At 42.1% G+C, this 27,769-nt stretch overlaps 2 long non-coding RNA genes and 1 pseudogene across 3 annotated transcripts in view; 2 read left to right on the top strand and 1 right to left on the bottom strand.

Moving 5' to 3' along the window:
* Positions 1–4,344, top strand: part of LOC309377875 — a 30,211-nt gene extending 25,867 nt beyond the window's left edge. The window contains exon 3 of the long non-coding RNA XR_014171753.1: positions 4,190–4,344. This is a non-coding gene — a long non-coding RNA (uncharacterized lncRNA). The remainder of the gene's footprint in view (positions 1–4,189) is intronic.
* Positions 13–20,509, bottom strand: LOC309377870. The gene is made up of 3 exons (XR_014171748.1): positions 20,345–20,509; positions 2,036–2,138; positions 13–85 (listed from the first exon to the last, which is right to left on the bottom strand). It is a non-coding gene; the product is annotated as an uncharacterized lncRNA (long non-coding RNA).
* On the top strand, positions 4,842–5,420 carry LOC309378077 (large ribosomal subunit protein eL20 pseudogene; annotated as a pseudogene). Its single transcript has one exon. The product of its transcript is annotated as a large ribosomal subunit protein eL20 pseudogene (transcript).
* Positions 20,510–27,769: the final 7,260 nt, after the last annotated feature.

The raw sequence follows: 27,769 nt of genomic DNA on the forward strand, positions 1-27,769 counted from the left end.
GTTTATTTTACACCTTCCATGGAGAGGGTGCAGAACACCACACCCCAAGTCTCTCTCTCATGGTTCCTCTCATAGCTTCAGCAATCTTGGTCAAAAACAACAACCAGTCATGACCCCCGGTCTCTTGGTGCAACCTCACCCAGCCAACACGCATAGAATTCTGCCTGCTTCCTGCACCAAAAATCCTTGCTCCCAAAATCTGTTGTAAAAGGACACTCTCTTTCCCTGAGGTGACACCATGCTCCCCTGTTGCCCTGACAACGTCCCTCTGTGCCTGACAGAGCCTATTGCCTGGTTGATGACTTCCACCGAGGGACTAACGGCTGGCCATCGGCACCATTGTTTCTTCAATGTCTCACCATCACCGTGAGGAAGTCAGCCCTTCCTAAACTCAGGAATTTATGATTTTGCTCAAATTCTGACCCTTCACTGAATGTAGAGATTATGGAAAGACCTGGCACCAGGAACTGATCACTGCAAATCCATAACAAGAAAATGGTGGTGGCCCTCTTGGCCTTTTTGTATGGCCCTTGAAACTTTCCTCAAACCATACCTCTCAATGGCCTTGCTCCATGCCCTGAGTGTTTTTGCCTGGTTGGGATTTCTCTTTGTACTCTGATAATGCCCCTTGCTTGCTTGGCGTAGGATAGAGAGGGTTGTGTGAGTATGGGTAGAAAAATGTTTTTCTTATGCAGTGCTATAGTGCTAAGTGTAAAATAGCCCTTCTGCAGACGGAAGACACATTTTTGTTTGTGAAAAGTACATCTTTCGATCCAACCCAAAATACTTAATCAATCTTGGTCTGCAGTGAATGGACACAGAACTAGTTGTAATTATCACCATCATTGTTCTACAATGAGCACATGGCAGTTGATTATTGCTGGTGTCGGCTGGAGAAGAAATTGAAACATTACTGAGAAAAGCCCATGTATATAAATGCTCTTTCATGCTCTTGCAAGCGTCTTTGTTGAGCCTATTATCTATTCTGGGCAGCATTTCAGAAGATCTGATGTAAACCTTCTAAAGGTATAGGCAGCCATTTATTTTAAAAAAATAATTAAGGACAGATATTTCAACAAATTTTAGGCCAGTTTTGGGGGGAAGTGATTGGGAAGGTATCTGTTTTGCTTCCCTTCAGAGTTCTTGGACCATTCCTAAATACGGCAGAGTTGGCTTGCCTCTTTGCTTAAGAACTTCTAGCCAACCCTACACAAAACAAAATAATTGCTGCATCCAAAGAGTTCAAAGGGATGTAGTTCAACCAAGTTGTAAGCTGCATAAAGGGCTAAAGCCCTCTTACCTACCAACAGGGTACCAATCTGGATAGGGGGCCTCCCATGGCAGCTGTTTCCTTTTGAAAGGCATTCACACAGTTACCTAATTATGACAATCACTACATTGTGTGAATTGTGTCTTGGCTAGATTTCTTTGGGTTCAGTCATTCTTTCTGAGGGTGCAGAGCTACACAGGCTTCGTGAATGGAAGGGGAGGATTTGCTGGAGGAATAAGAGCTAGGTGGTCTCAGTTCCTTATCAAATCTAGTGGAATCCTAAATTTTGCACGCATGCAGAAATTGCACCCATGTATCTAAGCACTGTAACCAGAGCTTAGTGTGCAATGCTCAACAGGCAACAAGGAAAAACATGTTGAGAAGAAACATTATAAACAGCATGGAAGAGTTCTGGGGAAGGCATAGCCTTTGGCTATGTATCACCAGTAGGGATATGGCTTGTTCTGGCACCACAATTGTAGCAGCACATTGACAAAAATTGGGAACCAGTGGAGTGCTGGAAGACATCCACTTGGATGGAGCAGATTAGAGTTTTGAATTACTTCAGTTGATGTGGACATTCCCAGTCTTCCTATAAGGCTATTTGATTTTTTTTAAGGTGCCTGTCTTCTTCACTTAATATCCAAGTGAAGAGAAAATCACATGATCCCTCTAAACACAACACACCATTGTTTTTCTAGTGATGCTTAAGAAGTTTGAACAGGCAGGCACAGCTTGATGAGCAAAGGTCCCACACACTCTTACCCACAAACATTCTTGCTTTGATGTCAATGGCATTACTCATGGGCAAACCATTCGCTGAAGAATGTGAACTCTTCTCAATCAGCAAGGGGGCCTTTGCTTTATCCTAAGTGAAAGGTAGGAGAGAGCAGCAATAATTATGGATCCGACAGATCACAAACATATATATATGTTTTCATTATTTGCAGATGGTGAAAGTTTTTTGAGTTGGTGCACAAGTTGGTAACAAATAATGGGATCCTGGTAATTGAACAGTCCTGTGTCTATCTATTGCTTATGAACAGAGAACATCCTCTGAACCAGGGGTTACCAACCTTTATGATCCAGTGGGCACATTTGGAATTTTGAGACAGTGCTGTGCATAGGGATGTGGGAAGAATTTGACTGAGCTCACATTTAAAGGTGGACCAGAGCACATCAGGCACTTCTGTCTTCCACTGCCTCCCGCAGTTTGGTCAAACACATGCTGGTAGCTTCGAGAACACTGTCCAACCATCTCGTCCTCTGTCGTCCCCTTCTCCTTGTGCCCTCCATCTTTCCCAACATCAGGGTCTTTTCCAGGGAGTCTTCTCTTCTCATGAGGTGGCCAAAGTATTGGAGCCTCAGCTTCAGGATCTGTCCTTCCAGTGAGCACTCGGGGCTGATTTCCTTCAGAATGCATAGGTTTGATCTTCTTGCAGTCCATGGGACTCTCAAGAGTCTCCTCCAGCACCATAATTCAAAAGCATCAATTCTTCGGCAATCAGCCTTCTTTCTTTAAAGGTATTTAAATAATTTAAAGGTAAAATTTATATTTAAAGGTAAAATTATGCAATTCACAGTTCCTAAAACAACACACAAACCGGAACACATCCATACTTCAAAATTCACAGATCTCCAGATTTTGCAATGCAGATCAATGAGCATGTGCAAAAATGCATTTGCTTGGGTAAAAATGAAAAGAACATTTAAAAATGTGTTGTATCAGGGAAAGTTGCTATGCAAAAATGTATACCTTGGGGAAAATTGCATACAAACATGAATATATTAGAAGAAATTTGAACTAAAATGCTGATGAATTTTCACGAGGACTTCTTTTTAAAAACAAACAAACTAACTAATGTGGAAATATGGAAAACTGAACTGAATATTGGCCCCCCCAACTGAGAGAAACAAACATTGGAAGACTCATCCAAACCTAGCTATGGGTGACCTTTATAACATAGCTGCTGTGGGAGGTGTGGCAAGTAAGGATGGGTGTCCAATCCTGGAATCCACTGAAAGGTGGACCTGTCTGAGGAAGCATATTCAATGTAGGAGATGCTCAGCCAGTGCAGACAAGACCAGAAGAGACACCACATGAGATACTGGCAGGCCCACCATGTTGGCCGGCACCCTGTGACACCATCTCTATTTCATACTCAGTGAAGCCTGGCCATCCTACTCTTCCTCTATGGGACTCAAGAGGAAGGCTTTAAAAACATTCCTGTTCACCCAGGGATTTGACATCTGAAATATATTGTTTCCAGCAACCCTGAATTTATTTTAGTTGTGAGGGTATGTGGCTGTTTTTAAATATTATTGCTGTTTTTAATGGGTTGTTTTTTTAAAATAAAAATTCTGTTCTGTGAGGGGAAGAGGGATCTGCTAACAACTCTTAAGGAAGCACAGTTCCCAGGATGCATTGGGGGAAGCCATGACAGTTAAAGTGCATGGTGCATCTGGTGTAGATGTGACGACATATAAGGATGGTCCAAACAACCTCATTGTCACCCCAAACATTCTACCTCATTCAGTTCATTTTGAATCTGCACCATCTAAAAGAACAAAAGAACTAATTATATATAAGCTTTCTTTCTTTCTTTCTTTCTTTCTTTCTTTCTTTCTTTCTTTCTTTCTTTCTTTCTTTCTTTTTTCTTCCTTCCTTCCTTCTTTTCTTTTCTTTTCTTTTCTTTTCTTTTCTTTTCTTTTCTTTACAAGAAAAGCCATTAGGAGTCAAAGCTTCAAACTTTATCCAATTTACCATGTATCTGGAGGCTTAACCAAACCTATTATTGCATGAAAGAATGGAGAAAATTGAGAACAGGGGGCTTTGTAGATTGTTAACAAAACATGACCCATGTACACACAATTTACAGATTGCCAAATGCCAGTAAGAATTCTTTTTGTGTTTTTTAGTGTCTAATTAACTGTGTCAGGAGTTCAAAAACAATTAGGAATTCAAAAGGACAAGGGGAGAAAGGAAAAAGAGGGCATTGCCTAATTCCTCAGTACATAAATATTTCCATGTTATGCTGCAGGACTTCATCAAACTTAAAAGAGAACCATCAAGGTAGTTTTCACAATGTTTTAAAATCTTTCCCATTCCAAAGCTCTCTTGCTGTGTCTAATCAGCCTCCGCAAGCTTGATGTCGAAACCTGTTTCCTTCTGACATTTTAAATGGTATGCTTGATTTTCCATGCCATTACAATGCATTTGGTGTGAAACCCCTGTAGACTCATAGCAGTGAAGCCTCTGGCATCAATTGGCTGAGCTGCTGTGAGGCCACAGAATGTTCACAAGCAGTACAAGTGCTCAAAGAACAAAGCAGTCAACAATCAAATGTTGACAATTCAGCTTCCGGTAGAAAGGGAGACTTTCTGTTGGTCTCCTTCACATGGACCCTAAGGACGCGTGAGCTGTGTGGAAAAGGCTAAGGACTGGAAAACTGGCTAAGAGGTGATGCCACCAATAGAGGATCTAAATAGCAGAAGCCCTAGAGAAGAAGGTGCCTGAAAGAAAGGGTCATAATAAGCAGAGGGGTGCCTTTTCTGGGTGGCAGCGGAGAGGCAGCACCATGAACGCGTCGGGCACCCTGAGGGAGTACAAAGTTGTTGGGAGATGCCTCCCCACTCCTAAGTGCCCAACAGCACTTCTCTATTGTATGCACATCTAATCATGTTGTTGCAAAGTCCCGTTTCTGGTACTTTGTCTCTCAGCTGAAGAAGATGAAGAAATCTTCTGGGGAAATTGTGTACTGTGGACAGGTTTTTGAGAAGTCTCCGTTGAAGGTGAAAAATTTCGGTATCTGGCTGCGCTATGATTCTCGTAGTGGAACTCATAACATGTACAGGGAGTACAGGGATTTGACAACTGCTGGAGCTGTTACACAGTGCTATCGCGATATGGGAACCCGTCACAGAGCTTGTGCTCACTCAATTCAGATCATGAAGGTTGAAGAGATCGCTGCTAGCAAGTGCCGCAGACCAGCTGTCAAGCAGTTCCATGATTCCAAAATCAAGTTCCCTCTGCCACATAGAGTTCCGCATCGTCAACATAAGCCACGCTTCACCACCAAGAGACCATACACGTTCTTCTAAATGCAGACTTGGTTCATTTGCTCTGAGTTTAAATAAAGTTCTTTTTGAACTGCTAAATAATAATAATTAATAATAATAATAATAATAGGGGTGAGTTAATGAGTTACAGGTAATGTGCACTAATAAGATTACAGAAATAGGAATGACATGATCCAGCATATTCACACTAAATAGCCAGCATTCTAAAGACTTTGCTGCATATTACATTAAGCTGAAATATCTTAACCTAAGTGAATTTTCTGAAAACCCAAACACTTTGAAAGGAGAACCTGGTGTCTAGAGGCTTAGCAAATCTAAAATGGGCCTCATACCTAGAATTCACTTGCTGGGTTATGAGTTTCAGGCCACAATTCTGAACATACATTTACTAAAGATAAATTAAAGCAAACATGCATATCCCTGCACTGTTAAAAAGTCCTCACTCAATTGCCTTGGAAGGAAAACAGCACTGGCAAACTCTTTTGCCTAGCATTGGATAATGTGATATTGGGAGACAGTGAGTTGTCTGCTGCCTGTATCCCCCACTAGCCTCTGTGCCTGTTGGATGCATATGTGATAGCTCATGGATCACCCAGCACCATAAACCTGAAGATGTACCAACAATCTGACTCACTGTACGGCAGCATCCTATGTCCCTCAGAGGAAGGCCTCTGCTGTGAAAACTCTGCACCATGTTCCAGACACTGCAGGATGGAGGATGTTTCACGGGGCAATGTCCAACAGTCTCTTCTGCATATTGTCCATCACATTTGTTCCAGCTCTAATTCATAGCTGCATGGGATTATTTGCCAGGTGGGATTGTAGTGCAGCATTGTGAAAAATTAAGATTGTGGCATGCCTAAGATTTCACCTAAAAATGCGGTAAGGGGAAAAAATATCGGAAGCAGCAAGAGTTTCATTTTTTGCTGCTTTTGTTTTTCCAAATGAAGAAGACAGAGCAGTTCAAACAGCTGCTGTTAAGCTATTCCATTTCCTTTCCGTATACATTTCTGCAAAATCACAAATCATCTCTGCTGGGAGGATTTAAATTGCCACTTAATGTCTTTATTGAAGCTGGATAATATGGTATCTTGCCTTTCTTTGGCAGCCGTGCAGTACCCAACATGACATCAGATTAAAGAACTGGAAGTGGCTCGCAGAGCATTGCTTCCGCTCTGGATAAAATCACTCTTTCTGCAATATTCATCAAGGACTCCATCTACATCCCATTTTGGATTACAAAGGGGTCCTGCTTTTACTAATGACTAAGCCCAAATACCCAGTGGCCACGATAGGATCGCACCTGGGCCAAAGGTTCAACATTTACATTTTCTTAGGAAGTATAGATCATTTTTCATGAAATGTTTTTTTTAGACCCTGTTTGCATCAACATATGAAAAATTTGAACCCTGTGATCAGGATGCCATGCAGTGGATGTGCAGCTTCAATTATGGAATAGATTTGATGTAAAATGTCAGATGTGTTAATTCCAGATTTGGCTCATGGGCTTCAGGATACAATCTAAATTGATGGCTTATGCACAGCTTTTTTAATGGGGAAAAATCATCTGTGAGGTTTGGGGGGAATTTCATCCTAGACTGCTGAGACCAGCTAAAGTTAGTTGTGTGACTAAGGGAAAATTATGCAAGTGAAATGTGTGGGGGAAATCAACAAAAGTGCCTCCCCAGTGCCACAAAATATTACAGTGTTTTATAATGTTCCTATCTAGGATGCTCAAATAACTTGTTATTTTCAGATTCCGATACTGAATTACCTTATCTGTACCTCCCTCGTGAACAGATGAGAATGTAGTTTGGATTTTGCACATCTACCAAATATCTGCCATGTTTATCATTTTGGGGAGGGAAGAAAGAAGGGGAAAATGGATTTGTGATTGAAATAGGCCCTTCTTGAAGAGGCTTTTCAAGGAGGAGGAAGTGGAGGATGAATCCTGCTATCAAGGGTTAGTTATACAAGTTTCTCTGAGACATGTAGTTAGATTTTAAGAACCTGGTTAGAAGTACATGATTCTGAAATTCCATAAGATCCAAGATACATAATTCTTCAATATTCCTCTATTTAGTTTTCCGCAAAAATGTGGTGACTGATTAGGCCTACAACTCAATGAAGTAAATCAAAGACAAACGAGTTCTATACAGCATTATTAAGCCTCATGCCAGGACTTATTAGAGTCAATTAAATTTTCCTCCTTTAATGTATTCTGACTACCTTTGGACAAGCCAGAGCATTTGATGAAAGTATAATTACAGCCTTTGATAACTGTAGTTGATGTTTCAATACTTTCTGGAAGTTGTCCAATTCCTTGCTCAGCCAAATGGAGAACTCTTGCCACTGAGAACTTTCCAACAAATGAGAAAAGAATAGGCTTAACTTCATTATAAGTTGCTTGAGAAGTTTCTCTCATGAAACAGGATGTTATGTTTTCTTTCAAGAAAACAGGTATGGGTCATATGACTAAAGGACCAAACATCTTAGGCTTAATCCACTCCAGTCAAGTCACGTTCTATAGACTGATACAAAGTAGTGACTCTGCCTAACACTGGCAGTTTGTTGACTAAGCATACGTTAGACCAGCGAACTATCTAAACAACTAGCAACTACCAATAAAACTTTGGCCATTTAAAAAAAATATAAAGCTAGACTATGCATGTTCCTCTGAAAACAAGCAAGAAATATCAGTTATAGACCTGTGCATATGCAATGTAGAAGGATGTGAGAAAAATTGCCATCTCTGTCCATTATTCAGTGCACACTCAAGCACATAGCATGCAACACCATTAAGTTGGACAATGTCACTGATACAATACAGGCAAGCCACTGGAATTTGATGACACTTGGTCTTCTATCCAAGTATGCTGAAAGCACTGGTTGAAACCTTAGCCCTGTAAAAACCAACCTGAGTTGAAAGAATGTACATTCCTGCAGATATTGAGAACTATTTTGATCTTGTTTCAATAAAGCATACCAAGAGCAACCCAATAATCCCTCCCTCCCCAACACATTTTAAAAGGTCATTGGATGTCAATCTGCCCAAGGCCTGATTGAAGAGGAATGTATTTGCCTGGTGCCTATAGGTGTATCATGAAGGTGCCAGGTGAACCTCCCTAGGGAGAACATTCCAGACAGGGAGTCACTGCAGAGAAGACCTGTTCTTGTGTTGCCACCCTCCGGACCTCTCGTGGAGGAGGCATATGAAGAAGGGCCTCAGAAGCTGATCTCAGGGTCCAGGTAGGTTCATATGGAGAGAGGTGGCCCTTGAGGTCTGCCTTATATCTTTGGTCCTTTTAGCTTAGTCTTCTCTGTGCTTACTGACAGTGGCTTCCCAGAGATTTAAGCAGAGAGTCTTTCCCAGTCCTATCTGGAGATGCTGGGGTTTGTACCTGTCTTGGATCCTTTTCATGTTAAGTATGTGCATTGCGTATTAAGTCCCAGAAACCTCCCCCCTAAATAAATTCACACATGACTCAAATTTTAGTTTTGGTTTTTGGCAGAATTTAGGCCACAACTTTATTGATTACAGAAAGTGACTGGTTGCATAGGCTCTGGTTCGACTAGCTCCCTGCCATCCAGGTAGTGCTGACCTAGGGCACCAGCATAGGTCAGCCTAGGGTGAACACTTAGATAAGCGGAAAGCCGGGCACGGGCTAACTCCGCCACCCAAATGTCCCCCTGGACTCAGGCACGGGCACAACCCCCTCAAACCATCGAGTCCCTGGATTCCTTTAATGGAATACCCTTCACATAGGGATGGCAAGAGCATTCTCCCATCCCCATCACCTGAACCAGAGCCTATCCACAACCTTACAAGGCAAGGCCCAAATGGCAACAGCCAATCATCCAAGTGGGGAAAATTCCTGCTGTGCCCCTGTCCCAATGACAGATGACAAACAACGGCATAGCAAGGTCAAGCTCAAAGCCCTAAAAGTAGGGAGTGGTGGGTGTGTTTTCCAAATGCACGTGCCGAAAGAGGAAGCTCTGGGTCACCTGCATGGGCATAAATAGGTCCCTCGAACCGTTTAGACTGCATCCCATTGGCCAGATTGTATCCAGCTTCAAGGGACCTACCAACCGGGTGTTGTGGCTGACCAATCATACCCACCCACAACACAGGGTGTCAGTTCTCCAGGTCTCACCGCAATACATGCCCTCTTTAAGGGAGGACCCGATCTACCATATTGCTACAGAGCTTCCCAGTGAACGGTTCCTTCTTCGGGTGGGTGGAAAGGGAATGATGACTGTGTCTTGTTTGCATGCTTGGGACCTGAGCATTGAATGTGAACATCTGGCTTAGTGTACCTCCCTCTGTCCTCCCTATTTGTGGCATACTATAAATCAAGTTAATGTGGGTTCACTCTTCTTCGGTACAGGAGTTTAGGCCAGATTATCCTCAGGTCCTTTTTCAGACCTAGAATGCTATGATTTAAATGGTCCTTTCTCCCCATCCCACACCTTTTGATGGACACAGATATTAAGAGTTTGACAAAGCACTTTGAAATGAAATGAAAATCTCTTGTGGCACATATGCAATTCCCTTCAGCAGACCTTCCTTGGCTGCAGCTGCAATCATATGCTTAACCTCAGGGGTTGAAAGGTTCGGCAGCACTGGAGAAAGTTCACCTCTATTCACACAGGGGATTTCAAAGACATTTCTTGGCAGCCTGCCACCCCCAGGTGACCAACACTGAAACGTAGCAGATCTGTGTGCTTATGCAAATATTCCCAGCTTCGCTATTGGTATATATTTCTGGACTGAACTTAACTTACTCTATTTAAGCCTTTTCTGATTTCACATAACTCACGGAAAGTGGAACTTTTCTTCATTCAAATAAGAATACAGAAACACAGAAGATGTTTTCTCATTTGCTGTTGCTAGAAATTGGACTGCTCCTATGTACTCATTCATCTTCTTGAGAAATACTTCAAAACATACAAATCCCTGTCTGAAACTATTTCATTTATCTGTTATTAAGTACCGGTAAATTTATATCCCATTGTTCCTCTTGAAGGAGCCCATGGAACCAAACAAATCCACTTTTTTCTAAAATAGTTTAAAAATTACTGCTGTAGTTAAAAAGAGCTTCAGTTAAAAACTTTATTTCATCCGGTGATCTCAGGGCTACCAGGAGCCCTTGAACTGTGGTAAAGCTTCTTGCTTGCTTGAATACAGGATAAAGAAGAGTGTGCAAGTCTGTAGTGCCAGCCTACCGTGCAAAGGTAAAAATTCATATATGTTGTTTGCCTCTGGCCTTGCCCACCTCTAGCATGTGTCCCCCAAAAAGGTTACACAGAAGGAAATGTGTCTCTCAGGGCTAAGAAAGGGACTGCAGTTTATTAAGTGTGCTGAGAGCTGTTATGAGAAGCTTATTGCTTTCCCAGAGCTAAAATCCCCAGAATTATTTAACAACCAGTCCCTCTTCCCAGAGAACTCTGGGAATTGTAGCTCTGTAATGGGGACGGGGGTCTCCTAACAATTCTCAGCACCCTTCACAAATGTGGGTGGTGCTGTGGTCTAAACCACAGAGACTAGGGCTTGCTGATCAGAAGGTTGGCGGTTCGAATCCCCATGACGGGGTGAGCTCCTGTTGCTTGGTCCCTGCTCCTGCCAACCTAGCAGTTCAAAAGCACATCAAAGTGAAGTAGATAAATAGGTACCGCTCCGGCGGGAAGGTAAACGGAGTTTCCATGTGCTGCTCTGGTTTGCCAGAAGTGGCTTAGTCATGCTGGCCACATGACCCGGAAGCTGTCTGCAGACAAACGCTGGCTTCCTCGGCCAGTAAAGCGAGATGATGGCCGCAACCCCAGAGTTGTCTGCGACTGGACCTAACAGTCAGGGGTCCCTTTACCTTTACCTAATGGGAACGGGGGTCTCCTAACAACTTTCAGCACCCTTCACAAACTACAGTTCCCAAGATCCTTTAGTGGAAGCCATGACTGCACAAAGTAGTATGATACTGCTTTAATGTATAGTGCAGATGGGACCAGAGCCTACACTGGTTACTGATCATTTTCTTTGGACTCAGTCTGTCTTTGTCAGGCTAAGCAAAACAAAAAGAGAGAGGCTGTGATGACCTCACAGAAATTGGAGTTGTTAACCTTAAATTAAGTGCTAATGTACAGGGATCCCTTATTGTATTTCTTGATTGCTGACATGAGCGAACTGCAGAGAGCGACAGCAGACCCCGTCCCCTGAGCAAGGACAATGCCCATCTTACTCACAACTTGGCAAGAAAAAGGGATGTTTAAATGGCTGGAAGGAGTGCAATATGTTTCCTTCGGTTTCATTTACAGTTGGCTGCGTGCGGTCTTAGGACTGCATGCCGCAGTTATGTGGTCAGTGATACTCTGCGTTTCCACCGCAACAGACCCCATGAATCTATCCAGGTACTCTGTCTCTGACGTGGAGGGTGAGTCTGCTCAGCCTTGCTCTGTTTGCTTTCTGCAGCATTTCAGACATGAAATGCCCTTGCTGTCAGTAAGAGATCAAGCTCGTTACACACAGTGCTTGCAGTGATTCTCCCTCTTTGTTACTGGAGAATTATTTACATAAAAAAATTATGTTTCACATGGGCTACAGCTTTGGGACATTGGAAAAATCTTTCAGTATCACTCGGAACATGAAACCAAACCATCTGTTATGAAGCTTCAGATCATTCAGCCTAATGAATTATCTATGGAGTCTAACCATCCCCAGTTAATTAAAATGATCACTTTTAACTAAAAATCCATTCTCCCCTTCCTAGCCATGAATGAGTGAATGAATGAACGAATCTTTAATTGCATCAGCTACCAGCCACAGCAATAAAACAAAATGCAGTATGCAGAAGGATAAAGGTAAAAAGTTAATTATATAAAATACATTTTGGGGGTTTGGATCAATAGTCAAAAAATGGATCTAATTCTATTTGCCCCGGTTAAAAACCTTGCAACTTTTGCTGTCACCTGTTCATCTTGATCTGCCAAGAAAAAGGACACTGTTAACAGTGGTTGGGAGACCCAGAATGGACGATAAATGATAAATGGTTAAATGATAACCATTTAAATTAGTCTATTTGTAACCATTTGTGACCACAGTTTAGAATAAACTGTTGGCTACATTAGACACCCAGCACTGTTAATCAATAGATGTTTCCATTGCTCCTGTGAATTGAGACGCAGGGATAAATTTGCATATGCCTCTGGTTCCCAAACTTTGCCTCCCCCCCCAAAAAAAACGACTTGAAAGTTTTTCTGGGTATTAGTGGACCATTTAAATATTATTATTATTTTTTTAAAAAAATAATCTGGCTCTTGTAACTATTGTAATGCCCTGTGCTTGATGCTGTATGATTTTCAGATGAATTTTTTATTGCTTCTGTTATTGCTTCTGTTGTATTTTATTGTATTGCGATTTGAATTCCATAAAATTCAGATTGAAAGTGTTCTTCACAAACACACTGCTTATGGACCACGGGTGGTCTGCAGACCACAGTGCTGGACACACACACACACACACACACACACCGGCATATGTTATATTATTTTTATGTTTGTGCTCTTTCTGTGAATTTACACAGAGGGATAAAATAAATAGCATAGCAGAAAATATAATTAGTCAAGCAATCAATCATTCTTAAGCTTCATTATGAATTTTCCACTTCATATATTTATGGAAACCATCATCTGTTTCTTCGAATGTGTTCATCATTCATGTTTATTAGCCAAATAGCCAGTGAAGCTGAGTTTCGGAATGTTTTTGCGTGTGCGAAATGTTTACTTCAAACCATTTGCTCCTTGTTACTTGTGTTTTGACCAACACTATTGTTCCTGGTCCTTTGGAGGGTGATTGGCATATTTTAAACAGAAGACTAATGAATAGGAAATACTTCTTGCATTAATGTTTAGGCAAATAGTTTCGATAATATTCCTGAACCATAAGGAGTAGATGTTTCATGCATAGCTAGAAAGTTTTCTAAATACTTACTAAGGCCACAGCCCTGTTTCTAATTACACATTGTTATTTCAATGGACTAAATAATGGACAACAGAACTTCAGCCTAAGAACTGAGATGCCACCAGAGTCCAAAATGAAGCAGAATGCAACAATATGTTTGTGGTTCCCTTCATGGTGACCTTCTCCAGAAAAGACCCAGGGCATTTCCAGAAACCAGTATGTTTCACCTTGATACTGGAGATCCAGGCCCTGCTGACTTCAGTATTCTTAATTAAATTTGTATACATACTGCCCTGTATCCCAGGATGGTTCACAATAGGGCTGGGAGATATATTGATATATCGCCCAAAACTGTTTCATGATAGCAGTTTCATCATTTTTGACTCGGCAATATATCACGAATCACAATGTGTTTTTTGTGTGCTATGCAAAAAAAGCATGATGTGGGGAAAACGGTGAAACCAGCCAATGCCTCTACACAGCTCCATCCTTATTTCAGACACCGTGCTATACCAGCATATTACAATGTTTAGCTGGTTATGTATCACAGTGTTGAAAACCAGATGCTGCCCAGCCCTAGTTCACAACCAGTGGCGTAGCGTGGGGGTGTAGGGGGGGCGGCCGCACCGGGCGCAACATCTGGGGGGGGCGCTCGCACTTGCAGCTCTCTGCCCCTACCTGGCTCACTCACTCTCTCTCACTGCAGTGCTGGCTGTGCGAATCCGATCCGAGCCGCCAGGTCGCCGCCCACTGTGGAGAGGGTAGGTGCCAGGCGTGCGGTGCGGAGAGAGAGCGAGGGACTATCTGGGGGAGGGACAGTGCAGCGGTTGCCCAGCACAGCGCTGAGCGAGGGAGAGAACCACACCAGACCAGACCAGGCAGCAGCAAGAAGAAGCTGGCAGCGGCGGCAGGTTAGGGGTTATACTCAGGACTAAGTTGATTTGCATAGTTATAATCCAGGAAGGAATTTTACAAGATTGCATTAGCTAGCGGCTTTGGGATGTTTCCAGCTTTATTTGTAGAATGATATAGGCTGCTTTTGTGTGTGTGATTCATACATCCATGCATTTATTTTGTTTAATTATTTACAAAAAGATAAAAGCAAGGAAATCAAGGGGGGGGGAATACAGTACTTTAAAATATACATTTGCAGCACCTAGATAGCTTAAGCACCTGAGGTATTTCCATAAAGTTCCTCTAGCCCACAAACTCCACAGGCAGGTTGACCTAAATTCTTTCTGGGTTGACAACCATACTTGTCTTGAGTTCTAGGAAGATGTTCTGGCCCCCATACTGGGCAGCATATATGGAAGTGCTTGTTTCTGTAATAGTAATTTATTATTTGTACCCCGCCCATCTGGCTGGGTTTTCCCAGCCACTCTGGGTGGCTTCCAACAAAGATTTAAAATACATTAAAATGTCACAAATTAAAAACTTCCCTGAACAGGGCTGCCTTCAGATGTCTTCTAAATGTCAGGTAGTTGTTTTTCTCTTTGACATCTGGTGGGAGGGCGCCACTACTGAGAATGCCCTTTGCCTGGTTCCCTGTAGCTTAGCTTCTCGCAGTGAGGGAACCACCAGAAGGCCCTTGGCGCTGGACCTCAGTGTCCAGGCAGAACAATGGGGGTGGAGATGCTCCTTCAGGTATACTGGGCTGAGACCGTTAAGGGCTATAAAGGTCAACACCAACACTTTGAATTGTGTTTGGCCAGACAACTATGAAGGTGGGCACATCTTCTTGAATTAGCTATTCCAAAGTGAACTGGTGTGGTATAATGGGTGGAGTGTTAGATTTTTGCCAGGGAGACTTGGGTTCATATCCACACTGAGCCATGAAGGCCACTGGGTGACCATGGGAAAAATAACCTACACTATCCCACAAGGTTGCTGAAAACAAAATAAGCTCCACATAAGCCACCCTGAGCTCCTTCAAGAAAGGGTAGTTTAACAATGGGATAAACAAAGGAGAAGATGTCCTCATCCCTCAACTTCTCTTTAAGCTCTTGTGAATTTAACAATTTTGTACACTCCAAATACTGCAAGCTTTCTCTCTCTCTCATAATCCAGAATAATTACTGGTTTTAGTAAGAGGATGGCTTGATTAAGTGCATTTTGAGACATGTTTATTCCTTCTGCTCCTTTTCATGTTTTATACATTATGGATGCTTGTGGTATTGTTTCCCTGTGATGTTCTGTTGAAAGAATACCGTGGAATCTAGCTGTGTGCCATCAATTTCATTTTCTCCCCAGACAGGCATGGTGTCTGACAAACAATTCTGGTTTGGGTGAGATGAATCTCAGAGTGTCTTGGATTTCTCCTGTTGCATGCACAGGTGGCCGACACATTTGATGAAAAGTGTCCAGCCACAAGGCTGGGTACAATTAAGAACCTCAGAAAGCCATGGGGTCTCACGCTGTAGATCAAGTCACCTACCAGAGTGCTCGCCAAGCTGAGTGCTGATATGTGCTAACCACAATACCAAAGGTAATCCTTGACAACCACAGTGGTTATTATACCTTGTTCACGTTTGTGGGCATGGAGCAGAGTTAAACTCCCTCTATGTGGCCTGTTGAAATCAAGGCCCTCTGTGGAGTCTTTTGTGTTTTCTTAGGGTTGCAAGAATTTACCACCCAAAGAGATGAAGGAAGATATTCCTGGATTCTTCAGTTTGAGGAACAATGCAGAGATGTGTGGCTTCATGGCAAAACAAAACTCAATTAAAAGGTGTGGCTTAGGAAACTATGGTTGGGAGTAAGGTAAGGTAAAGGACCCCTGGACGGTTAAGTCCAATCAAAGGCGACTATGGGGTTGCGGCGCTCATCTTGCTTTCAGGCCAAGGGAGCTGGCATTTGTCCACAGACAGCTTTCCAGATCATGTGGCCAGCATGACTAAACTGCTTCTGGCACAACAGAACACCATGACGGAAGCCAGAGCGCACGGAAACACCGTTTACCTTCCCACCACAGTGGGAATAAGTAAGACCCTTTGAACACAGTGGGATTTACTTCTGAGCAGGCCTTCACCGTATTGCACTGTCATATGGCTATTTAATATTTTCCAGTAGAGGAAACCACAGAAACAAAGGCAAAAAAAATGACCCCTGTTTCCTCCAATGCAATTTCCAAAACCAGGGTAATTATATTTTCTGAGTCATTTGCCTTTATTGTTCCTTAAAAACTCATCACCTCATCCGGCCTAGAACCACCACTTTTCTGCCGCCCAGAGAAGAACAAGGAATTAAGTTATGTCTGTGGATTTGCAGCCATGTTGGAGGGCCTCTTATTACAGCTGGAAGCCTATTGTCATTGTGTGGATTCATCACAGCTGTTTGTGGTGCAGAACAACCCTCCATTCAAATTTCATCCTTGAATGCTTGCCCCTTGCAAATCCAATGCACTATGATGTGTAGCTAGATGCTCCCTAAACCTTTTTTTCCATGCTTTATTTGACTGTGAGCCTGTGGGCAGGGACCTGTCTGCTTTATTCATCTATACTATTTAATTAGTAAATGCTTGAGGTGCTATTAATATATGGTGAAAAGCTCCTAGATACCCCTTTGTGAATGTTACAACGAATACATTTTCCTAGGTTCACCTATGGATGAGGGTGAAATTTTGTTTGGTCCACATTTTTATGTGAATCTGCCTACTGCACACCTCCCAAAATGATATGTTAATGAAAACACCATTTATTTTGAAATTCACCCTTCTCTGAATTTTCTGATGCAGTTCTCCAACCATATAATGTATACAAAATGCATGCGTTATCAGAAAAGGAGCACAAAAATGCATATGATATTAGTGAAAATAACATCAGAATTGTTTTACATTTGGGGAAATTGCTTGCAGAAATTGCTTGCAGTTTTTGAACATTTTTGGGGGGAAGCTGAAAATCCGATGAGGTTTCCACTATTGTTTCCAGCGCGCCTGCGCAATCGGAAGCCATACCTTGGTTTCTGAATGTTTCGGAAATTGAAAGGACTTCCAGAACGCATTCTGTTCGAAAACCAAGGTACTACTGTATTGGCTTCTTACTTTTTATCCTTTTTAGTTTATTATATTCTTAGTATTTAAGGTTTTCAATGTCCTACTCAAAAAAGAGCTACTGAAATTATTACGCACAGTAACTTATGTTCACTAATGTGAATGTATATATATATATATATGCTTTCGTAGATTTTCACGGGTACAGGAATGCAGGTTTTGGTGTCCTCGGGTGTCTTCCCGTGTAAAAGTTGGGGTGTCTAGGCGACGTTTCGACGAGGTCTCATTCGTCATCTTCAGGCTGGTGCTTTCGGCTTCTTGTTACTGGAACAGAGCATTGGAGGCTATACACCACACCCCCTCAACAGTATTTATAGGAACTCAAACACTGAGATCCTGCTCTGTTCCAGTAACAAGATTTTGCAGATTCCAAATTGCTCTTTAACATGGAACATCACCACAAGAGAATAATCATGGAAGCCATCGAGATAGAGAAACACCCTCACAACATGAACAAGCGTGACGACACATCCCGCTTGCCAGACATCTGGAAATTAGCCCTCCCCACAAAAACTGACACCAGATCCAGAGGCACACAGAACGCCATCACCAATCAACCACACCAGACCCAAACCCAGACCCTCTCCACAGATAAATTACAGACACCATCCAGTAGCCAAACCATGGTGGCACCTCCGGATGCTGCACCCCCCTGCAATCCCTACACAGATCTGGCTGACACAGGCCACAAAACCACAGCTCGCCCCTATACACGAAGCCAAGCCAGAGCACAACTAAGTGCAGTACAGCCATCTTCTCAGAAAAACTCTTCACAAAGTTCAAGAGGTCAAGACACAAAGACTTTAGCAACTAATCCACACCTAATGACCCACCTAAGTGGTACTCAGGATATCACTCAAGAAATCACTCAAGATATCCCTCAAGTAATTAAGGAACAAAAGAAGAAAAGGCACACTAGCCTGGGAACTTCCTCTCTGCCCAGAACATTGGAGGCTATACACCACACCCCCTCAACAGTATTTATAGGAACTCAAACTCTGAGATCCTGCTCTGTTCCAGTAACAAGAAGCCGAAAGCACCAGCCTGAAGATGACGAGTGAGACCTCGTCGAAACGTCGCCTAGACACCCCAACTTTTACACGGGAAGACACCCGAGGACACCAAAACCTGCATATATATATATATATATATATATATATATATATATATATGATTTGATATTTAAATGATTAGCTTTTAAGATCCAAATACTTTGCTTTATCCCTTTATGGATGCTATTAATATGTTTTGTAATATATTTACAATTTATTAAAGAGGTCTTAGCAACTAATCCACACCTAATGACCCACCTAAGTGGTACTCAGGATATCACTCAAGAAATCACTCAAGATATCCCTCAAGTAATTAAGGAACAAAAGAAGAAAAGGCACACTAGCCTGGGAACTTCCTCTCTGCCCAGAACATTGGAGGCTATACACCACACCCCCTCAACAGTATTTATAGGAACTCAAACACTGAGATCCTGCTCTGTTCCAGTAACAAGAAGCCGAAAGCACCAGCCTGAAGATGACGAGTGAGACCTCGTCGAAACGTCGCCTAGACACCCCAACTTTTACACGGGAAGACACCCGAGGACACCAAAACCTGCATTCCTGTACCCGTGAAAATCTACGAAAGCATATATATATATATATATATATATATATATATATATATATATATATATATATCATTAGCAGTACAGCCCTATGAGTGTTTCCTCATATCATCCCTGACCATTGACCATGCTGGTTGGGGCTAATGGAAGCTGGAGTCATCTGGAGGACCACTGGTTAGCCACTCTGATCTTGAGTTTCTACATAAAAATACGTCTAGAGTTAAAAACAAGCTGAATAACCTATTTTAATTAATTTATTATATTTTTACCTCCACTCCACACCATAGAACTCACAGGCTCCCAAAGCCATGAACAGCATATTAACAGAAAAGAAACAATATAAGTACAATAAATAAATCAAAACAATATAAAACAATGCAATCATCAGATACCCACAAATAATATTTGCGAGCTGTATTCATGCAATTACCACCCACCCACACCTCCCTGCCATTTCACCTGCCTCTTGGACGCCATATTAACTCAAAACTCCCTCACCACTGGCTGCTCCAAACTCTCACCTAGGAGCAAGCCCATCTAAAACCACATGGGGCTGTGCCCTCGCCCTCATCACATTCTGAAGAGGTAGCTCAAAGGTCAGACACTCCTTTAGTGTCGTCACACTGAGGCTAGATGCTGCACTTCTTTCTCAACTTGTATCACTTCAAGCCCAATACTCTTCAGCAAACACCACAGAAACAACCAGCTGAGAGTCACTGAGGGATAATATATCAAATGATGTATGTCAACAAGATGTGAATCAGCCTTATAGCCCAGTCCTTGATCCAGAATTATGTTTGCAGACCTACGCTATACTGCCACGTGTACCGGAATCTTTGGAAGTGGTTGAGTGCTTTCATTTGACTAGTGGAGAGAGGACAGGGAGGTTGCGCAATGCAAACACTCTAGCAGGAGCTCCAGATTGACTTCACCAGTGCATTGGAACTGCACCAACCTCTCTGCCACCTCGCTCTTCTCCCTCCTGATAAGCAACAGTGACCCACCTGCTGGGAAGCTAGCCCCACTCAGCTAGCCACGTCTGATGGTGCACATGCTAAAGACCCAGAAATGCTTTTCCTCAGCAAAGCTCATGCATCGTGTGTCTTCAGGTCATAGCCCTTGGACCAGCAGTCAAGATGGAAGTATCTTGAGATACTTTATAAAGACTTTTAAAGCCTTTGTCATACCATTTTAGTGACCCAACCAACTCTATGATACAGATATTTTGGACAAATATTTGCTCAGCTTAGTCTGAGGACAATGCAACAGCAAAAGTACCCCCACTCCCCAAAAGAAACACCTATCCTCATAGGGGAAAAACCCACACCCTTGGCATTCCTTTAAATGCATTTAGAAAAAGAGAAAAGAAAATGAACTCACACTTTGACTAGGTTTAGGCAAACTTTCTGTTTAAAGGCCCCAGACTGCATGTCCATTATATGCATCCAACTCTTTATTATGTTCTGCTGCTGTAACAGGAAAAACACAACACAACATGTCAAGAGAAGCTAAGCCTTTCTCCCTCCGTGTAAACACTTTCACACTATCCTGTTACATTTCTACGAGAATGTTATTACACGAATATCAATGATTTCCTTTTTGTTTCCTAAGGTAAACACACAGCTGCCTTAGCAATTTTAAGCGCTCTTGGGAGTTATTGTGATGAGTCCTCCTGGAAAAAAGAAAAGCAGAAGACCAGCATCTCAGCTGTTGGAAATTTGCATCCTTAATACTGATGTCAACAGAACAAACCTGATATACACCAGCTAAGGTCCTGGACCAAGTTTCTTAACATGTAATGAACTTGTTTAATTTGTAGAGCCATTTTTAGAAAACTATCTCAGATGGCCTTATGACTTGCCTCTCTACAATTTTCAAACAAAGTGCTATTGTAGAACACCTTCCCAAGTGAATATTCTTGCATCAGTTTTTCAAAAGGTAGGCAGGCAGAAAACACCTGAGGATGTGCATCTTTGCAATGCTGGTTCAGTACAAAGCTTGCTCATTAGGAGTCCACATGAAGCATTTATGTAGTGAAAAGCTTCTAGTGACTGTATGAACTAATATGGCCTGCACTCTCGGGGGGGGGGGGGAGCCCATTCCAGCCTGCTTCCTTGTCCTGGGCTGCTACTTCTTGAAGCCAGACATTTCTAAAGAGCGCAGAGCTTATGGGCCAACAAGCATACAGTACTGAAAAAGAGCTAGAAAGGTGCCGCTTGTGTGTGACCATACCCACTTATCAGAACTAAGAGCTATTACAGTCACTCAGAGGCTTCCAGCCACATGGAGGATGTAACTATTTAGGGCTCCTGTGTCAATTGGGTTTTAGAGTTATGCCTGAAACTCGTGTTTCAGAAAGCTTCTAAGACTTTCTTTTTGAATCCATATATCTCAAATTTGTCATTGACTTTTATGGCATATGCATCCTGAGCTACTTCCCCACAAGTATTTTTAAAACGCAGTTAGGGAAATATAATGGCAGATGCAGCCCTGAATAGCTCCATTGATTCCAATGGGATTTCTCCAGAAAAAGTGGTTTGAAGACAGTGGTCCAAGATCCATCATTTCTAATGCAACTTCCCTGCTACCAAGTACAGACAAAAATGTTAATGATTTGTGCAGAAAACGTCAAACTGGTGTGATAGATAGCTGGGACTCCTAGTGTTCTATCTTCGGCAACTTTGACAATGGAGGAAAAGAAAGTTACTGTGCATAGTTTTCAGGTGTGAAATTTTATTTAGCTATTTTACAAAGTTCTCTGACACCTCCTGAGATTCAGAAGCTTGACATCTGTTTTGGTTCCTCGATGGAGTGTTGATTTAGCAGACTAACAAAAGATTAAAAAGGGGAGGGCGAACACATTCTGAAGAATACGTTGGTTACTGGAATTGTAGACACACTTGCTTGTGGGAGCAGGAAATATGATGATATGATTTCCAGACAAATAGGGTCATCAACCACAGGTGAGGGTTGGGCTTTGGGAAACGAGGCTGGACTTTTGAGACTGTGCAGAATCTTCTGCTTGCATGTGCACTACAGGGGGGAAATTGCTCTTCTCTGGACAGGTTCCTTAACAGATGTGCCTTAGTACATCATCTGCACTACTGAGAAACCAAAATACATCTGGCGATTTAAACATCTTTATATAGTTGCATGATTTATTCAGAAAGTATGGCTGAAGCTGTAGAAAGCTGAAGAATTCCATGTAAATAACTCGACAAGAATCTCAACAGAGATAATAATCCATGAAACTGAAAATTAGACAAAAGTGCTGTTGTTTGCTACAGAAATATTTTAAGGTCATTACATATAACGCAGCCTCCTATTTACATTCTGCTATTTTGGTATTTCCCTTACAGTCAAGGGATTTGAATAAACCTGCAGTCTCTGTGGGTTATAGTTATGTACTGTTTTATACATACTAGAGAACTATAAGCCTGCAGGCTGAGATAACTGCACAATAAACATATATTTTATGAAATAATACCTTTAACATATGTTAGTTGAGAGAGAGAGAAAAATCTATTTTTCCATGTAGATTTTAACCTAAGCCGCTACCCATATAAATGTTGTAGGCTTCCATTAAGAAAATGGCTTTTCACAGGGGTGAGATGGAGGGTTCAGGTTGCCCCCACTTTTGTACCAACTGTGATTGTTGTTGTTGTTTAGTCGTTCAGTCATGTCCGACTCTTTGTGACCCCATGGACAGAGCACGCCAGGCACTCCTGTCTTCCACTGCCTCCCGCAGTTTGATCAAGCTCATGTTGGTAGCTTTGAGAACACTCTCCAGCCATCTCGTCCTCTGTCGTCCCCTTCTCCTTGTGCCCTCCATCTTTCCCAACATCAGGGTCTTTTCCAGGGAGTCTTCTCTTCTCATGAGGTGGCCAAAATATTGGAGCCTCAGCTTCACGATCTGTCCTTCCAGTGAACACTCAGGGCTAATTTCCTTCAGAATGGATAGGTGTGATGTTCTTGAAGTCCATGGGACTCTCAAGAGTCTCCTCCAGCACCATCATCCAAAAGCATAAATTCTTCAGCAATCAGCCTTCTTTATGGTCCAGCTCTCACTTCCATACATCACTACTGGGAAAACCATAGCTTTAACTATACGGATCTTTGTCAGCAAGGTGATGTCTCTGCTTTTTAAGATGCTGTCTAGGTTTGTCATTGCTTTTCTCCCAAGAAGCAGGCATCTTTTAATTTCGTGACTACGGTCACCATCTGCAGTGATCATGGAACCCAAGAAAGTAAAATCTCTCACTGCCTCCATTTCTTCCCCTTCTATTTGCCAGGAGGTGATGGGACCAGTGGCCGTGAACTTAGTTTTTTTGATGTTGAACTTCAGACCATATTTTGTACTCTCCTCTTTCACCATCATTAAAAAGTTATTTAATTCCTCTTCACTTTCTGCCATCAAGGTTGTGTCATCTGCATATCTGAGGTTGTTGATATTTCTTCTGGCGATCTTAATTCCGGCTTGGAATTCATCCAGTCCAGTCTTTTGCATGATGAATTCTGCGTATAAGTTAAATAAGCAGGGAGACAATACACAGCCTTGTTGTACTTCTTTCCCAATTTTGAACCAATCAGTTGTTCCATATCCAGTTCTAACTGTAGCTTCTTGTCCCACATAGAGATTTCTCAGGAGACAGATGAGGTGAGCAGGCACTCCCATTTTTTAAAAGATCTTGCCATAGTTTGCTGTGGTCGACACAGTCAAAGGCTTTTGCATAGTGTGCACTGGCTACCTATTTATTTCTGAACACAATTCAAAGTGCAGCCTTTGACCTACAATGACTTACCTGAAGGATCACTTTATCTGCCTTTAAAAATTTGAAATAAAACATATATATCTATAAGCTGTTCTAGAAGCCTTTTTGGCTGAAAAGTGAAGAAAAAAGGTTTAAAAATAAAATAGAACAGTAAAGCAAGAAAAAACATCGCTCCTATTGTGGCCTTGCTGAACTTATCTGAGGATGATAAATAGTATCTTAAGGCAAAGGAAACAGATTACTCATCTTCTTTTTGTAGCAAGAATGACAATAGCTAAGTAATGGTGGGGGTGTGGATTCATGAATCTGGAAAATTGGTGGATTAAATAAAGCAAATTGCTGTTGTGGAATGACTATTTCACAGACTTCAAGTTCAAACAAAAATGGACAAGCTTTTGGCAGGCTGGCGTTCATCTATTGATTTTATAAAGAGACAGCAATCTGGTAGATCGGTTCCAACTATATTAAAAGTCGCTTGGCCATTTTAAAGGGAAAACTGGATCAACTAGAAGAGGGTTAGATGAATGAAGAAACTTGAAATGTGGCTCTAATTAAGGGAGTCATTTGTTTTGATTATAGGTTATCAAAAACAATGAACACTGTAAATGAAAAATGAATTATATATCACAGTAGATCAAATACTATGTTAAATAGAAGATTATTGGTCCTACTTGTAGAATATATTGTGTTTTAATGTAACCTGAATCCTGAAATACTTAGATTTAGATTTACTTATGTAATATTTTTCAGATAATACAACACAGCACAATCCTACCCAATTATTGGGATCTTTTACAGAGGCCCCCTCTATGGCAGCAGCAAGTGGGTAAGAAGATGCCTGTCAGCTGGCTAGTGAGTTGAAGCATGTGAGCCTGCAGGTGGTGTATTTGAGGGAGGTACACAATCCACCCCCATCCTTATCTGTCTGACGTGAGCCCTGCTTGTCACCTAACAGATACTTGAAGGGACACAGCAAGCAGAAGGATATTGATAAGCTAGAATGGGTGCAGAAACGGGTGACCAAGATGATCAAGGGTCTGGAAACTAAGCCTTATGAGGAAGTTGGGTATGTTTAGCCTGGGAAAGTGAAGATGGAGAGGAGATATGACAACCATCTTCAAATATCTAAAAGGCATGGAAGATGGAGCAAGCTTGTTTTCTTCTACTCTAGAAGGTAGGACCCCTACCAATGGATTCAAGTTACAAGAAAGGAGATTTCAATGAAACATCAGAAAGAACTTTCTGACAGTGAGATCTGTTTGATGGTGGAACGGTCTCCCTCAGAAGGCTGTGGACTCTCTTTAAGCAGAGGTCGGATGGCCATCTGTCATGGATGCTTTAGTTCAGGCTTCCTCAAACTCGGCCCTCCAGATGTTTGGAGACTACAATTCCTATCATCCCTGACCACTGGTCCTGCTAGCTAGGGATCATGGGAGTTGTAGCCAAAAACATCTGGAGGGCCGAGTTTGAGGAAGCCTGCTTTAGTTGATATTCCTACATTGCAAGGGGTTGAACTAGATGACCCTTAAGGTCCTTTTCAACTCTACAGTTCTATGCGTTCATAATCAGTATCACACCACTTTAAACAGCAATGGCTCTCCTCAGAGAATACTGTAGTCTGTAGTCTGTTAATTGTTGGGATACCCTAGGTCCCCCCACAAAGCTGCAATTCCCAGAGTTCATTGGGAAGAGGGATTGACTGTTAAGCCCGTTTCAGAACTGCAGGTCTATGAGGGGAATGGGGGTGTCCTAACAACTTTCAGAACCCTTAACAAACTATAATTCCCAATATGGTTTAACAGCTGACCTCTCTTTCCAGGGAAGTCTGGGAATTGCTGCTCTGTGAATGAAATGGGGGTTTTGAAATATACTTGGAGTCCTGTAGTGATTTCTTGCTCTTTATTGCAGCTTGTAAAACTGTCATTGAATTGCCTCCCAAACCTCAGGCTTTTATATACATTATTTACACAATGAGTCCTGTCTGATTGGCTGATTCTGCTTCCCTCCTGGAGCCTGATTGGTCTTTCCCTGCAGGCCAATCAGTTCAGTTGTTGCATTCTACGATCCTACCAGCCTAATAGGCTGATTAACTTCTTCCTGGAGCCTGATTGGTCTTCTCCTGCAAGCCAATCAGTTGTTGCATTCTAGGATCCTACTTGCCTATTGTTCTAGGATCCAAGGTTAGTACATAACAGGTTTCCTAATAACTCTCAGCATCAAAGTTCAGTTTCTAGCATTCTTCAGGGTGGAGCCAGGATCATTTAAAGTCGAATGGTGCCGCCTTAAATGTATAACACAGGTGGGGCCTAACTTAGGCCCATAGTTCAGAGGGTTTTACTCTGGATACAACACAGAGAATAGGATTGGACTGACAGTCAAAACGTCTTTCAGTCTTGTTGATGGGACAACACTCTCCAGCTGAGAACTGCAGTCTAGTGGAGGAAATACAGAGCTGGACTTGGGAGGAATGAGCAAATGAGTGCTATTGCACCCTGGCATGTGCTGCCTGAGCAGTTGTCTCATTCTGCCAATTGGTAGGGCTGGCCTCAGCCACACAGTAGAGCTACTCAACCAAGGCATGTTTCACTTTGGTTTTAATAAGCCTGATACCTTCCTGCAGAAATGCAGGGCTTTACTTTACTTTTAATTTTGATGCCTTTCAAAAAGGAGTGATGAACAGCGTATTTGTTGATCTTAACTCACTTTAGGCAGTTCATTTATTTAATTTTGTAATAACCTGCTCGTGCCCTTGACGTTTCCAACTGTGGGGACATTATCAATGACTAGTTAGGATGAAAGGAAATACTTCACCTCAGCTGTGGAGGATCCAGCATCTGTTACATTTTAGCTGTTATCTTTGGCCAGAGACCTATAACTGATCTCACAACGGAGACAGGAACCATATGCATTAGAAACATATTAACCCTCACCTAGCCATCCTGGTGAATATACTATAATGGTGACCCACACATAATGGATCCCCAACCACCATCCCGTGCATCGCAACTGTATATTCCTGGTGTGTGTGTGTGGGTGTGGGTGTGGGTGAGAGAGACAGAGTTCAGCTTGTCCATCCTGAGTCTTTTTTATTTAAAAAGTAACACTCTGAGCAGCTGTAGTTGTGTATTTTAAACTTGAATAAAATCGTAGCACCATTACAGCTGCAGGAATAAAATGGGGCTTGGTTAGACCTGACAGTGAATGTGTCTACTTGTGGGAAAGTGCCTTTTTGTTGTAGAAGGTGATAATATGTATTAAAGTAAAAATAATAAAACGAACATCTGTAACCATGGACATGCCAACCCACCAGCCCTGACAATAAAATGTAATAACAATAAAAAGATAAGGAAGAAAGGATGGGGCATTATTACCCATTATTAAATTCTCAGTCTTTGAGTATAGTTTTTTAATACATGCCTTAGTCTGTCTCAAGTGATTTTTATGAATTTTACTGCCAAGCCTTATTTAGTAGTAGTAACAGTAGTTAAATTCCTCTTCCTTTCTGTTTGTGGCTTTGTCATGCAGACACCTTAGTCTATCCCAGGTAATTTTATTTACTTTATTGCCAAACTGTCTTATTGTGTTGCTGTTAATATCATCATCATCATCACCATCACCATGCACTTTGTGTATGTATTTGACTTTTTCACATGGACTCCTTAGTCCAGTGTTTCCCAAACTTGGGTCTTCAGCTGTTTTTGGACCACATTTCCCATCATTCCTGACTGGCCTTGCTAGTTAGGGATGATGGGAGTTGTAGCCCCCAAACAGCTGGAGACCCAAGTTTGGAAAACCCTTCCTTAGTCTATCCCAGGTGATTTTTATTTATTTTGTTGGCTAGTCATGGTCTGCCTTATTGAGTCATTATTGTTGTCTGATCATGAGCCACGTATGCACTGCTGGCAAAAAAAACAAAAAAACCACATGGCACTCCCAAGACCAGAGTGCCCAAGTGTGTGGAGAAAATATGGATGTGGCATTAGCACTGGCTTTCTGAGTTCACCTCGCCCCAAGCTCAAAAAACACATTCAGT

The sequence above is a fragment of the Podarcis melisellensis genome (genome assembly GCF_964234715.1).
Source record: "Podarcis melisellensis genome assembly, chromosome: 9".
In the NCBI taxonomy this organism is placed as follows: domain Eukaryota; kingdom Metazoa; phylum Chordata; class Lepidosauria; order Squamata; family Lacertidae; genus Podarcis; species Podarcis melisellensis.